Source organism: Vicugna pacos, chromosome 6 (assembly GCF_048564905.1).
Source record: "Vicugna pacos chromosome 6, VicPac4, whole genome shotgun sequence".
Lineage (NCBI taxonomy): Eukaryota > Metazoa > Chordata > Mammalia > Artiodactyla > Camelidae > Vicugna > Vicugna pacos.
This window is the reverse complement of record NC_132992.1, coordinates 12532094-12547014: the sequence shown is the minus strand read 5'-3', so window position 1 is coordinate 12547014 and position 14921 is coordinate 12532094.

Below are 14921 nucleotides of genomic sequence, written 5' to 3'. Positions count from 1 at the left end.
GGAAGGGACAGACTGGGATTTCAAAATTGTAGAATAGATAAACAAGATTACACTGTATAGCACAGGAAAATATACACAAAATGTTATGATAACTCAAAAAAAAAAAAAGAGACTCGTTTTGTTGTATTTTTGGAATGTCCTAGGGGTTAGCCCAGGTTCCCTTTCAGACGTAACCCAAACATCTGTGCTTGCAACTAGTTCTGTCCCTTCTGGCTTACATCCAGTAGAATGTAACCTCCTTACAGGCAGGAACTGGGTCTAGCTTATTCCCCTAGTGTATCACAGGGGCCTAGAAGAGTACCTAGAATATCGTAGTCACACATATATTTGTAGAATGATTCCTTGAATGGAAATTATGTACATATATATTGTAAGAATGAAATCTCAAACTTCAGGATGGGGCCATTTAAGAATCCCTAATTCCCATATAATGAAGAGCTACGTATATCCCTCCAAAGTCTCCGACACCCTAGTAGGGAGCACAAAGACATGAGGAAGGACCTAGAAGTTTCACCAAGGGATAAAGAATACAGAACAAAGGCAAACAATCTATGCAGCAGAGTGCCAACATGAATTACAGCATTTAAGACATTTTACTTTATGACTTTCAACAAATCAACATTATGTGAAACATCAGAAAAACACAAGTCTAATTCTGTCCCCCAACACTCTGTCCCACATTCTTAGGGAGCCAAGGGTAACCACCTGGTGGCCCTTCCACCCTTCCTTCTTGCTCAGATATTCATATCTGTAAAATTTATTAGATGTTTCTTAGCCTTTTTGTTAACCAAAATAGAATCATCTTCCCCACATATATGAGAACCTTGCCTTTTACTCTTTAATAGTTTTTCCTGAGTATTTCTGGTCATACCCATCTCATTTTTTGCATTTATGCATATACCCAGACAGTAGAAAAACATGGAAAAACTCTTTTTTCAGGAAGTTAGCTGTTAAAGGACATTATGCTAAGCAAAATAAGCTAGGAACAGAAGGACAAGCATTACATGACTCCACTGACATGAGTTCTCTAAACTACAGAAACTCATAGAAACAGAGTAGAACTGCGGTTGGCCAGGGAGTGGAGGGTAAGAGAAAGAGGGAATTACTGACCAATAAGTATAAAGTCTCTGTTATCCAAGATGAATAACTTCCACAGGGTACAGACTGGGGTTCCCACAATCCCCTCCTTGGACTCCAGACACTAGTTGAAAATCCAGGCTGTCACCTGTACTTCTGACTGGCTGGCTATAAACCCCAAGTTCCTAAGACCCACTCCTTGAGTTCAATTAATTTGCTAAAGTGGCTCACAGGACTCAAAGAAGCATTTTACTTGCTAGATCACTGGTGTATTATAAAAGGATGTAACTCAGAAACAGCCAGATGGAAGAGACGCTCAGGGCAAGGTTATGTGGGGAGGGGCTTGAAACTCCTATGCCCCCGGGAAAGACATCAGTCTTCCCACATCTCTACCCAGTCACCAGCCTGGAAGCTCTCCAAATCCTGTCCCTTAGGGGGTTTACGGAGGCTTCATGACATAGGCACGATTGATTAAATCATTGGCCATTGGCGATTAATCTGACCTCCAGCCCCTCTCTCCTTCTCAGAGGTAAGGAAAGTTTCCTAATCACAAGGTTGGTTCTCTGGGCAACCAGGCCCCATCCTCAGGCACAGTTCAGAAGTCACTTAATTAACATAACAAAAGACACCTTTATTGCTCTCATAAGGGAAAATTACAAGAATTTGGAGAGCTCTCTGCCAAAAAAAAAAAAACAGAAAGAGAGAGACAGAGATCAAATAGTGTTGGCTGTCTGTATCCACAAGTTTTATACACAGGAATCAAGTAACCTGGGATGGAAACATTCAGAAAAAAATTCCACAAAGTTTCAAAAACAAAACTTGGATCTGCTGCACACCAGCAACTACTTACATAGCATTTATGTTGTTTTAGATATTACAAGTAATCTACAGATGATCTAATGTAAAGAGGATGTACATAGCTTACATGCAAATACTAAGTCATTATATACAAGGAATGTAACCATCTGTGGCTTTTCACATCCACAGGGGGTCCTGGAACCAATTCCCCATGAGTATCAAGGGATGACTGTATACAGTTGACCCTTAAACAACACAGATTTGAACTGGTTCACTTATATATGGATTTTTTTTTTTACGCATACATACAACAGTACTACACAATGCAGGTTAGTTGAATCCTCAGATGCAGAATTGCAGATACAAAGGGCTGACTGCAAAGTTATATGCAGATTTTTTACTGTACAGGGGTGGGCATCCCTCTCACCTTGTTCAAAGGTCAATTATATGTTTCTCATTATAAATTGTAACATATTACCACATTTTTAAAAAATCTAGTGAAAACATACAGTACATTGCTTTCTGTGCCTATCTTTCCCCTTAGAATAATGCATCTGATGTTCACCTATGCTGTTCCATGAGTCAATATTCTTTTATTGCTGAATAGTATATTCCATCGTATGAATATGCAAAAATATGACCACTAACTGATGAGCATTTTTTGTTTCTAGTTCAGGTTAATAGCCCCAATAAAGCTGCCATTAGCATCTGCTTACATATATTAATATGGATATACATTTTCATTTCTCTCAAGTAACACCTAATAGTGGAATGGTAATTGTGAATAAAGCTGCTAATAATATTTGCACATAACTCTTGGTGTGCACATGTTTTCAATTCCTTTGGGAGTGAAATTGCTGGGCCATTTGGCAGATGCATATTAAACTTTACAAGAAACTACCAAATTTTTCTGAAATGTCTGTACCAATTTGCACAGCAACCTCAAGGACTTTCAGTTGTTCCACATCCTTGCCAGTACTGAGTGTTCTAACTTTTTTAGTTCTTCTAGAAGTGGGCCAATCAGAGGATGGGATTCATGGAGAGCACATCTTAAGTTGCTCAGATGATCTTTGAAAACAAGCCTATTTCTATCATTTCTCCAGTAACAATCATCCAAGGTGTGGTACAAGAAGACCTGTCACCACCACACACATCAGTGTTCTGCCGTGAGGGGACCGCCAGGCTAGTTACAGGAAGTGTAGTCAGTACCACTTTACATCTGCCTGCTACATCCACAGAACTCCCAGAAGACTCTTTCCTCACATTTAATATTTGTTGTTTTGCTCTAACAAGTTGAAGGTTGTGAGTGGGCTATAGAAGACTTGGAAAAGCCATTCTTTAATCTCTCATCAACCCAAAGCCATTATGTAATAAAATTTTCTTTTTCAAATGAAAAGTAACACCAACTACATAGCACTTAAAAGACATTGCTCCTTTTCCTTTGGGAACTTATATGGCTGTCCTGAAATGAGAATCCTTATATTACGATCTTCTTGAAAGCATTTTCTAATAGGTTTCCCAACTAGCTAATGACACAATATCTCACTCTTCATCCCAAATCCCTCAGCATAGTTCGCCTAAATTGTATAGTGATGAGTTAAAAAAAAAAAAAAACAAACAGCAGCGGCCCTCCCCACCACCAACTTCCATTTGAAGGCTTTACCACAAGTACTCCTCCCGGCCCCTTACTCCTAGCCAGGGACATCTTTGGAAACACTGCTAAAGTCCACTTGTGTTCCCAGGAGTTTCCCAGCTTGTAGGAAAAGTGGTTCCTCATCATGACGACTGAGCTAGGTAAGGAGGAATAACAAGGGAAGCAATCTTAGAGGGAGCCCATCTCTAGCTCCAGGTGCCTGTCTACCTTCTTATCTCAATCATAGTTACTTGGGACCTTCAGTACGACTGTCTCCAATCACCCTGCCCTTGAAGTAAAAGCAGCCTAGTGGGCTACAGAGCCAAGTACTGTTTCCAAGACTTGTTGCTCAATATTGGCATTTCCCTCTCCTCTCTAGGAAGCTTGCATGTCCACAAAGTACTTTGATAACTCAGATCACACGGTGTTCCAGAGCCAGAAGTGGGAACAGAGCTACGTCCAATCACTATCCCAAACTTGGCAGAATCCCATTTACTGATCAAAGAGTGCTCAAAGGTAAAGGACACGGTAAAAACTCAAGCAACACCTGGATGTTGACATAATGAAGTGAAAACACTCAATTCTTTGCCCAAAAATCACTTTGTGATTATAAAAGCTTAGACATCAAATGTGCAAGGAATATTTAATCTCCTGTGTTTCTACTACTCTGTTCAAAAAATAAAACACTGTCAACCCATCTGACATCTCCCTTGTATTCCTCCCTGAACCATCACCTTCTCCTCCTTTCCACCCCTATCTTTAGAAGTAAACTTCACATTCTGAGAGTAGTTATCATATAGTAAAAATCAATAAATCAATAAATCAATAAAAATTAAGAAATGCATGGTGATACGTATGGATCCTTAGGCAAGGGAAGATGCTGTTTTGTTTGATATGGTTTTAAGTTTTATATTCATGATGAGATTCTGTCTATATTCCTCTGCAACTTCATTTCTTCAGCCAACTTTCTATTTCTGACTTATGTACCACTATACAGTATTCTATTTTATGGTGATATCTTAATTTTTTATTCATTCTCCTACTGATAGACAACTAGGTTGTTTCCAGTTTTGTGTCCTTTTTTAATTACAAACATATCTGCTCTAAGTACTTTTGTACACATCTCCTTGTGCACTTGAAGCAGAGTTTCTTTAGAATATGTGCTGATGGAGTTCAGGGCAGGCCACCCCAGAATATGCCACTTTGGCATGTGGATGATTTTGAACTGAAAACAATCAAGTCCCAATAGACTCAAGAAGAGCTCTTTACCTCCCCTTTAACTGTCTAAAAGAATTTAGATGGGGGGGTGGGCTGGTTTAGCAAGAGAATTATCACCAGAGATAACTACAGACTGTGGGCTATGTGTGGTAAGCTCGGGGGAGCCCAGCAGGACCTCTTCGTTCAAATTTCTCTCTGTGCTCATCCTGTTTGTGTGGCATGGAAAACATTTGTTTCCCAGATTTTGCTCTTCCCCTCTTCCTTTGAATTGTCTTCCTCCCCTTTGTAGTTCCTGACAACTAGCCCCTTCTCCTTAGCTCAGAACAGCATACAAGCCTCAGTTGGCTGACTGTCTGGGAGCCTCTCATGTCTATGTGGGGCGTCCATAGGTCCAAAGTTAGTCTTTCCCCTATTACTCTGTCTTATGTCAATTTAATTATTAGGCTGGCCAAAATAACCTAAAAGGGAAAGGAAAAAATTTCCTCTCCTATAATATCTAAGAATGGGGTTGCTGGATCAGATAGGCTTACTTTCAACTTAACAAGATTGTCAGATTATACCCCAAAAGGACTACATCAATTTATATTTGCACCAGGATTACAGAAGTGCTCCCATTAGTCTCCATTCTAACATTTGCCATTCTGGAGGGCGTGCAATGGTATGTCTATGTCATTTTAATTTTTTATTTTTCTGATTAGAGGTATCAAAGCAGAAGTTGCATGGTCAAGTTAAACAGCAACAGTGACTTCAAGGTTATTTCAACGGTAGAGAGTATGCAGCCTGAACTCAAGTCTTCCGAAACAAAGAGCTGGAGAACTGTTCAATGCTGGGGGGAGCTAGTGGGAGTGTACTAGAGAACATTAGGAGGGAGGTCCATCAGTGGGATGTGCCCTACACACTCAATTATCCCTGAGTCTGCAATCCTCTTCTCAGTGGCTGGGCCACCTGTGCCTCCCTCCCAAAGAGACCCGGAGTGGCGGCACTGTCTCTCTTGATTGTATTTCAAAAGCTGGTTTCCAGGTCCTCGAGAAAGACATCTTTAGCTTATTATCCTGGCAAGAGGCTTTTTAAAAATTTACATCTCAAAGGCACAGAGGAAGATTTTACAATTAGAAGTTTCCTTAAGTAAATGCTCTTAGAAAAGGGAGGTCAGGAGCCTAGAGCTGAGAAGAAGTCTGTCTTAAGTTTAGTGGCGCTGAGGGGGACGTCACCACCATCTTGGTCAGAGGTCACCAGCCATTTAGTTTTCTGACTGAGGACTGTCTGCTCTGATCCTTTGCTCACTGTTCCTGAGTTGTTAGTCTGAATGATTTGTAAGACCTCTTTATATTCTCTGGATACTATTCTTTGACCAGTTATATGCATTGCATATCTCTCAGTTTGTGGCTTACCTTTGATTATCTTTTCAGTATCTTTTGATAGAAAGTAGTTTTAATTTTGATGTAGCTGAAGTTATTCAGTGTTTTCCCCTCTAAACTATATTTTTTGCATGTTAAGAAACCCTTCCCTATTCTAAAGCCATAAAGATTATCTACTTTATTCTCAATTCTGCTTTCCAAATTTAGATCATCTATTGACTGTCTGGTATACATGCCTTTGGAATATCATTCGTTGTTTATCAGATTTTCATACGTGCAGTTTTGTTCATTGATTCATTCTACGATCTATTTTTCTGTACCTACAGTAATAGCACCAGGTTTTCATCACGTTGAAGTAAAATCCTGGTATCTCACAGGTCAAGTCTCCCAAATTTTCTTTTCCAAAATTTTCTTGCCTTCAACTCTGTTTTAGATTAATACTTTGGTTCCTATGTTTAAAATATCCCAAGAACACACTGAGGTTTATTTCACTACTTAGGGGGACATGATTCTACCTGAAGTTATTTTGGTACAGAACAGTGTCCTATGTGTACAGGTGACATGGAAGATAGGAGCTGACTATAAGGAAAAACAGCAAGAATGCCCATGGTTGATCCATCTCTCTTGTGTCAACACGATGGCAAGTGTGGCCCCACAGAATCTAGCCCTGCAGCAAGCATATGCCTATTTTTCCATTCTCCAGATACAACTAATTCTATCTTTTCTATATTCCAATGCACATCTTTGGAAAGATCCTCTCAAATAAACTACAACTTTGTTGAATACATAAAACTGAAATGGAGCTGCAACCCAGCAACTTGGGGAGAGACCAGGCATAGTGATGGTATTCTAAGTTGGGACTGTTTCCTTCGACGTACACTTTCTTGAGCATCTAATGTGCCCATTTCTTTGAACAATAACACTTTCAGAAGGCTTTTTCATTAGCTAAACTAGACGTTTATCCTTCACCATTCATAATCCTCTACTGCTACCCCACTAGCTGATAGCAAATAAAAAGATGCAGCAATTTTTTTTAGTAATTGCTGCATTCTTTGCAGCATCGGCTTCTCAAAGCTTCCTCTTTCGGCATGCAGAAGTTTGGCAACAGAAATTGATGAATTGTAGCCATTCAAAAGCTTCATGCCCTTTAAAAAAAAAAGGTGGAGTAGGGGGGTAAAATTCAGCCACTATTCTGCAATAAACTTTCTTAGAATGACCATATAATCTCAGTATAAATATCAGATCACTGTAAGTTTATTTTGACAGCCCTTTGGCATTATACATTAATATCTCTTCCCTGTCTTGGGTTCTGTTTCGCTAAACACATCAGCCCTTTTTTTGGTAAAACTATATAAACTGTGGATTACACTTTTCAAGTGGCATGTACAAGCAGGGGCTCTGATGAGGTGTCACAGACGCCACTTTCAGCATGGTGAAACTGCTCGGTCATAACTAACCTCATTTTCTATTCTGCTTTTTTTCTGTCCCTCTCTAGGGACTAAACAGGACAACATAAAGCTCCCTACAGGGCAGAGATGATAAAATTGACTTTTGCTAGCTCAGAATGCAATTTTCCACCACCGGCTCCTTTAGCGTTCAGAGTCCCTGAGCCAGTCTTTGGAATTTTCATTATGAAACTCAAAACTTCAGATTATATCACTTCATGCTTATGCGCCCAATAACTAATTACCATGAGTGCTTTCTGCTTTAATAAAGATGGGAGGCCCTTTTTGTCATCCCTCAATTCCACCTCCCGGGACTTCTGTGAAGGAAACAGCAAATGGAGTAAGAGCAGGAACTCGAGCCAAACTGCTTGAGCTCAAACCCTAACCTTGTCACTTACAAGCTGTTTGACTTTGTGCAAGTTACTTAACCTCTCTGTGCACCAGTTTGCCTAGGTGTAAAATAAAGATAATTAACAGTAATTACCTCCTAGGGTTACTATAGGAATTAATAATTCAGTATATAGAAAGTACATAGACCAATACTGGCATATCATATCCTATATATAAGAATTTACTGTTACTAAATAAGGATAAGCAAATTATTCATAGTGTTGTTTGAGAGTAAATGGTCTTAAAAAACAGTCTAGATTCCCACTGATTATCATTCAGTAGTGGACTACTAAGAAACCACGAAAAATGACGGAGCAGAAATATAGCACCTTAAGAAAGGCTGGTGGCATAATGTTCATATCTAGGCAATAAAGGAAGATGTGCTCCTTAAAGTATGCTGACCAACTGAGAGAGATGAGGCTCTCAGCATGGATGTTCATACTCCAGAGAATGATCTTCCTTATTTTGGAGTAGGAGCAGAGGAAATTCTGACATTGAAAGACTCAAAGTTACCTCTTGCACACATTTTCTAACTTGCACACATTTTCTACTTGATACACTTCAGTAAACACGGTAATAATTTCAAAGTAAATAAAAATATAGGATCCAAAAAGCTGCAAGCCTAACCAAAGGCAGGGAGAAGGATGGAAACATCACAAATCGTAGGGAAAAAAACTGAACAGCAGGCTTAGAAAATTAGACCTGGTTGATCTAAACTAACACAAGTCAGAGCATTCCTAGAAAAATGTCTCTGAGAAAGTAGCTTTAACAACTATCTCATTTAAGATTTAATAATAGGCTTTCAACAACCACAAGAATTGAAATTAAACACTCAAGAGGAAAAAAAGCCAAACAAAAAAATATACGGTCAAAATATGAAGTGAAATGGAACATGATTTGAAATCCAGGGAAAGCATAAAACAAGATAATTCTTTGACCTTCCCGCTTGGGATCTTCTTCTAGAAGCAGCAGACCTTTAGTCACCTCGGAGTCTACAGTCCAGAAGGCTCACATCACACTTCATAGTTCCAGAGTAAATAAATATATAGTTATTATATTCATTTGCTTTTCAGGTTTCAGAATAGACATATGGACAAAACGCTTCATTACAGTTGCAGAATATACCACACAACATTTATCTTGTCTATTCTTGGCTGAATGATGTATTTGTGTTAATTACAAAATCGTATGCCCTCTGTAAGACTTTACTGCAGTAGCTAAACTTATCATGACTGAATGGCGCCCCCGGAGTTGTCTGCAAAACTGTCAACTGTGTCCAGAGGTAAACTGACAGAAAGCAAAAACAGGACTGCTAGAACAAAGCATTGATATATTTTACCTACAAAACATATATTTACGGTTAGTGAATCAATAAAAATACACCTAAGTTTGCTAATTATAATATTAAGCAAATAGAAGAAGCCAAAATATTTTTTTTACTAAAATTTGTAATTTGAAGGAGAAGTGGGTATTACTGTATGTGAGCTAAGTTTCTTTCATAAACCTATAATGGAGTTAGAAGATGATTATTTGGAGTTATGAAAGTAGCAATCACGAGAAGGAAAAACAGAAATGGTCGAAAGCTATGGCAGGTAGACAGAGGGATGAGGGACTAGTGTTGGGCAGAGAGTAACCATTTCCTATCGTTAAATACTGTTTTAATCATGCCTTTAGATTCCTTTTATACAGTTGGGCTTTGAACAACGTAGGGGTTGGGGGACCAACACACCAATGCAGTCAAAAATCTGCGTGTAACTTTACAGCCAGCCCTCCACATCCACGGTCCTGAATCTGCAGAGTCAACCCACTGAGGACTCTGGGGTCCAGTAGTATGTACTCAGTGAAAAAGATCTCCATGTAAGTGGACCTGAGCAGTTCAGCCCTTGTTTTTCAAGGGTCAACTGTCATCATTCTGAGTAATGATTTATGAACAAAAGTCTATGTGTGGTACATGTACAATTTTAGAGATGCTCCACCAAACCTTAGTTTTGCTGATTGCTGGGCTACGGAGTTAAATGACTTGTTTTACTTTGGCTTTTGCCTATTTTCAGTTTTTCCTAATAGTCTTGTGTAGTAAGTCATGCTTTATACATAACCATCATCAAACATTGAAATAGAAAAACTCATTTTAAGAAACTGACAGTCAACTCTCCCACTCCTTCACTCTGCCTTTCTGGCCAGTGGGACTACAACATGTACACGAACCAAACCAGTGCCTTGTGACCATCTTCCCAGTACAAACTTTGGCACCTATACCTAATCCATGATGGCAGGGGAAGCCAGAGGATGTCATTGTTAAACCATACATATAAACAACACATCACTTCTCAGTGCGGGAAGACTGCATAATGGCAAGTAAACTGATTCCTCTCTTAGGAGCCCACCTATATGGAAACAGGACTCTGAAGGAAAGGTACAATTTGCGCATTTTCAACATCACAAAAAACAGAACTCACCGGACTGTCAACATCATGTGAGCACACTTGGCATTTACAATTGACTCCTCTTGGATATCCAGAGGACCCACAATGATTCTTTTTATATACAGGCATCAACTCGTCATTGAACTTGAAACAGTGAATAAACAACTGAGATAATTAAAGAATGGAAAACCTACAAGAGAATTTCTAATACCTGTGTCATACAGCTGCACTCTGTGGCCACAGAAACTAAGAGGACTTGCTCAGTTAGCAATGACCATGTTTTTGTTTTCTATTAGGAAAATTTCCAAAGAAATCTAGCTTAGTCCAAAGTTCAAACGAGACTCTAAATTAACAGCCAGGAACTATCCTGGCCTGTCTTAGGTATCACATACCCCACGGCATCATATACTCTTATACTAGGTGCTATAATTCTAATATTATAATACACAACATGCCTTGTGTTTCCTCAAGCACATTACACTTCTTTTTAGGAAAACAGAGGAAACACATATAAAGCACGAGAAAATTTAACCCCAACAAACTAACATGTAAAAGGGAACAGATTACAAATAATTTATTAAGTGACAACAATACACTGATGGACAGAGAAATTAGCCACTCCTGTCTCTAAGAGGCAACTGAGCGAAGTCAAGTGAATGAGAAGTATTTTGTTACAGCTTCTGGAAGCAAACTGAAACGTTTTATAAATAACAATCCAGTGACACCAGGTGGGGGGAGGGTATACCTCAGTGGTAGAGCGCGTGCTTAGTATGCATGAGGTCCTGGGTTCAATCCCAGTAACTCCATTAAAAAATAGATAAATAAATCTCATCATCTACCCTCCCCAAACAGCTCACTGGTTACTACTCCATGCAAAGCCCCTTTCTCCAGCCCTCCACTCCCACCCAAAACACAACTGCTCTATGGTTTTTGTGCTCTCTGCCAGATTACTTTCCAGAATGGCTTCTCCAGGCACCACCTCTACCTGTGGTGCACGCGAACTCCTGGTGTCCACATCACCACTGACACTCGGCATCACACACTCCAAGGTTTGCCCAGATAGTAGGTAAAAGGCGGCACATCGTTGTTTTCACCTGCATATCCCACTGACTTGGAGTCTTCTCAGTTTGATCACTTTCTTAACCTCAATCTCAATCATTTCTTTCCTCCAGGACAATACATTGTTCCTTCTGATCAGCATTACCCAGCACTCGTGCACCAGGCTCTCTGCCTCTGTGCTCAGGGTTCCATTATACCAGACTTTCTGTTGGAGAATGACAGAGTGGGGCCCGGACTGACAGATGGTCCTCTTCCTCCCCTCTCCCTACACCAGTCCTTCCCCATATACACACAGCCTAGTCTGGTTATGTCAGTATGTGCTCTCACAGACCAACGTTCTCCACCTGAAACCCACCTTTAAGACAATGACCTTAATCAGCATTGTTCTGACACCTTTGAAACATGGAGCAGAGACCGCAAATATTCTGACTGTATTAGAAATAGGCAGCCTTAGTATCATTGTCTCATAAGACAATTTAGTTCGTGGAAGAGAGAGGCGATGCTCCTTTAGGTCCCAAAAGGCAAAGGTTCAATTCCTTTTGAAGTTATTTCTTAGATTATTTCTGCAGAGACCATTTCAGCAGACTCAGTACCTAGTCCTTTGTTCTCTCTCATCCTTTGTGGGTTCGCTCAATGCTCATTCACCCTTCTTACCTCGACACCTCCAGGACATGTGCTCCTGATAGGGCACATGTCCTCAGCAGACCCTCCTGAAATGCTTTTATGAAGGCAAAGCCTCTACAGGTCAGTTTGAACTAGTCCACGCGAAGATCTATGACATGCCTCTAGTAACTTGCTGAAGGATAGGAAAGCTTTCTAAAACTTAAGGAACAAAAGCCACTTCTAATTTTGATGGCTCCGTGTGGTATCCATCACAGATACCCACCACCCAAGCTATGTGGGACTCACAGAATTTCGCAGGTGGAAACAATACGAGCACTCAACTCCTTCATTAAAAGAGAAGGATGCTGAGGCCCAGAGGAAGTTACTCAAGTTCTTAAAACATGCTGCATTCAACTGGAACCTGGGCATCCACACAACTATTCTGCCTGCTATTCGGTGTTGGTAGGCGGCAGGAAAGATTCTTATAAAAAGTTGCTGCTCAGGAAGGCCTGCTCCCCTCTGGGCCAGTTGTCCCCAGGCAGCCTCAAGCTTTAAGGAGTGGCTACCAAACCCCAAATTGTGCTCGATCCCCCAGACAGCCCTGCAGTTCTGGGGTCTTTGGGTTGGTGTCAGGCTGCCCCAGAGGCTTTTCAACACCCCAGGGAGGCTGCTGGCAGGCCACACCAGCTTCCACGTTGGAAAATCTCCTAAGCGGAAGTCATTTACGAAGCTTTCCCAGACAGCCGATAATCCTCAGTCTAATGGGTGAGCTCTGGTTTCCTGCATTTGAGAAACAGGCATCCTGAAATACAGGCCTTACAAAAAGACAGGCATAAAGGCTTTAATTTTTGAAGGAAAATGGCCATGAACAGCCAAGGACTAAGACCAAAGCTGGCAAAGCTAACAAGAGCAAAACTGAGCTTAAGGCAAAAGACAAGCCTTCAGCAGGAAGGGTCCTGAGGCTGTACACACAGTGCCAAAGCTTTGTCCTTATAGAAAATTTTGCCTTTGGAGTTACTAAAAGTAATACTTTGGAAGTCTCTCTAAACCGAATCCTGTTTCAAAGAATTTAATCAGGATTGAATTGAAAGATGAGGAAATACCCCTAACACTAGCCCTCAGAGTGTTGTAAGACACAAATTAGATGCTTAATCATTAACCATCCCAGGAGAAACCCCTGGCTGTTGGCCCCATGGAAAACCCGCCACCCTGAAAAGCTGTCTGAACAAGACGGGCATGAACAGCACCTTGAGGACAACTGGCAGGGCAGAAACCAACATCTAACTTGATGAAAAGGTGTTTCGTTGAGTGGCCACTTGTATGAGGACGATGATATGCAACACCTACGTAGTTCTCATGAGCTGGAAAATAAGCACAATGCTTCCAAGCAGAGGAAAAGCTGCATCTTTCTTTTTTTTTTCCCCTCTCTTCCTCCCCTTTTAAATTGAAGTATAGCTGATCTACACTGTGGTGTTAGTTTCTGGTGCACAGCAGAGTGATTCAGTTATACATACACAAATTATTTTTCATATTCTTTATCATTACAGGTTATTATAAGCCATTGACTACAGCTCTCTATGCTGTAGTGTAGGACCTTGCTGTTTATCTATTCTGGACATAGTAGTTTTTATCTGCCGATCCCAAACTCCCAATTTATCCCTCCCTCCTCTTTCCCTCGGATAACCATAATTTTTCTCCTATGTTTGTAAGCCTCTGTTTTGTAAATAAGTTTGTTTGTGTAATTTTTAGATTTCACATATGAGTGATACCACATGGTAGATGTCTTGCTCTGACTTACTTCACTTAATATGATAATCTCTAGGTCCATTCATCTTGCTGCCAGTGACATTATTTCATTCCTTTTCGTGGCTGAGTAATATTCCATTGTGCGACAAGATCTCTCCCTAAGGCTGAAAAATGTTCAACTGATTTTGTGCATATACACACACACATTTTCTTTATCCATTTATCAATGGACATTTAGGTTGCTTTCATACCTTGGCTATTGTAAATAATGCTGCAATAAACTGGGGGTACAGATAGCTCTCTGAGATAGTGATTTTGTTTTATTCAGATATACACTGAGAAGTTAGTTTCCAGGATCATATGGTAGCTCTACTCTCAGTTTTTTGAGGAAACTCCATACTGTTTTCCACAATGGAAAGTTTTATATTCCCACCTACAGTGCACAAGTTTCTCTACATCCTCATCAACACTTCTCTTGTCTTCTTGATGATCATCATCCTAACAGGGGTGAGGTGGTATCCTATTGTATTTCCCTAATGATTAGTGATGTTGAGCACGTACCCATTGGCCATCTGGATATCTTCTTTGGAAAAATGTCCATTTGGGTCCCATGCCCACTTTTTTAATTCAAGTGTTTGTTTTCTGTTGAGTAGTATCAGTGCTCTATTTATTTTGGATATTAATCCCTTACCATATCATAATATCTAAACATCTTCTCATATTTGGTAGGTTCCTTTTCATTTTGTTGACAGTTTCTGTGCAGAAGTTTTTTAGTTTGATGTCATCCCACTTGTTGATTTTTGCTTTTGGTGCCTAATCCAAGATATCATTAAAACTGACATCAAGGGGCTTATCCTCCACATTTTTTCCTAGGAGTTGTATGGTTTCAGGTCTTATATTCATGTCTTTGATCCATTTTGAGTTGAGTTTTGTGTGTGATGTAAGATAAAGACCCGGTTTCATTCTTTGTCATTTGAGTGCCCAGTTTTCATAGCACCACTTTTGGAGAGAACATCCTTTCCCCACTGATGCTCTTGGCTCCTCTGTTGTAAAATGACCATGTACGCATGGGTTTATCTCTAGGCTCTTGATACCATTCTACTGATCTGTGTGTTTGTATGCCAATACCACACTGTTTTGATTACTAGTTATGTAATATAGTTTGAAATCA